The following is a 1,648-nucleotide window of genomic DNA, read 5'->3' as shown; positions in this document are numbered from 1 at the left end:
AATTATTATTCTTTGCAGTTTTGATAAAAAAAACTAACTTGTCAAAATAAGGGTTTCTGGATTTTTGGACTATAAATATTTCTGTTAATATGTTTTTCTATTTTTATGAGATTATCAGTTGATTGATTATTGTGTAATTATACAAATCATGGAAGTCAGGTAATGTGGATTGTTCAACATTATCTTTCTTTTCAAGTTTGTTTTGTTATTCCAGGTCCTCTGCATTTTTGTATTAATTTTAAATTTTTTTTTATATTTTCAATAATTAAAAAACATTTCAATTTTCATTGCAATTGCATTAGGCTATAGATCCATTTTCTAAGAATCTGTCTTAACAAACTGAGCCTTTCAAAGCTTTTTATTTTGATATTCTTTAATATCTCCCAGCAATATTTCATAATTTTCAGTCCAAGGTTTGTAGATCTGTGCCAGATTTTTTCCTATGTCATATTTTATGATATTTAAATTATGCTTACAAATTAAATTTTTAATGAATGTTTTTTCAGTGCAAATATATATAAATACAATTTATTTTTTTATATTGATCTTAAATTGATCTTAATTTACGCAACTCTCTTATTAGTACTAGTTTATCTGTGTCAAACATTGTAGTTTTTATCTCTAGAAATTTATTTCTTATTTTCATGTGTTCCTTGTCTCTCAAGTTTTTCAGGTCTTTTAATGTCTTTCCTCTATTTTGTACATCTGGTACTTCTGAGTTAGTTTTAACTTACTTATGCTGAAACTGTTTTTAGTACCAACAGATTCAGAATTTTCATGCTTTCTTGATAGGTGTGGTATATATCATCATTATTATACAACCCTATTTATCTCAAGTAATGCTCTTTGTCATGAATTCTACTTTAACTTATACTAATAGAGACATATTAACCTTCTTATGCCCAAAGTTTACAATGCATAGTGCTTTTGTCCTATGACTTTCAGACACCTTACATAACAGCAGCTCTATTTGACCATTAGGTTCTTCTTTGTTCTAATGTCTACACATTAAATGAAATGCCCTTCTATTAGCATTTGATATCATAACAATATATTTTGGTTGAATCTATCATTTGTCATTTATTTAGTTTGTTGTTATTGTTTGTTTGTTTGTTTCTATTGTTTTTGCCCCACTGTTTTCTGTTGCCCTTTTTTGAATTTATTATTTTTTTCCATTTTATTGTCTTTATCTGCATATCTTTTAAAATATAGTTATTTCAGTAATTTTTCTATGGCTAATGATGCATATGATGAATATGAGAGTTCTGGTGGCATCATGCCTAAGGCTTTTTGACTGCTAACCAGAAGACTGGCAGTTCAAAGCCTCTAGCCACTCCTTGGAAGGAAATTGGGCCATCTACTTTGGGATCTGCCTTAGAAACCCAGGGAGGGCTTCCTATGAATCAGATCTGACTCCACAGCAGTGAGTTGTTGGTTTTTTTTCTTTTTTTTTTTTTTAATGGTGCACGTGTATGTTATGAAAAGTTCACCAGTTGCCATTAACTCAAGGCTGACACATGACGACCCTGTGTGTGTCAGAATACAACTTTGGTCCCTAGGATTTCACATGTCTGGTTTTCAGAAACAAATTTCGAATGTTCTTTCCTTCCTCTTTCACTTCTTTATATTAACTCTCCTGTTTAGAATC

Source organism: Orycteropus afer, unplaced genomic scaffold (assembly GCF_000298275.1).
Source record: "Orycteropus afer afer isolate SDZICR_OR568_19922 unplaced genomic scaffold, OryAfe1.0 scaffold00832, whole genome shotgun sequence".
In the NCBI taxonomy this organism is placed as follows: domain Eukaryota; kingdom Metazoa; phylum Chordata; class Mammalia; order Tubulidentata; family Orycteropodidae; genus Orycteropus; species Orycteropus afer.
This window is presented reverse-complemented; position numbering follows the sequence as displayed.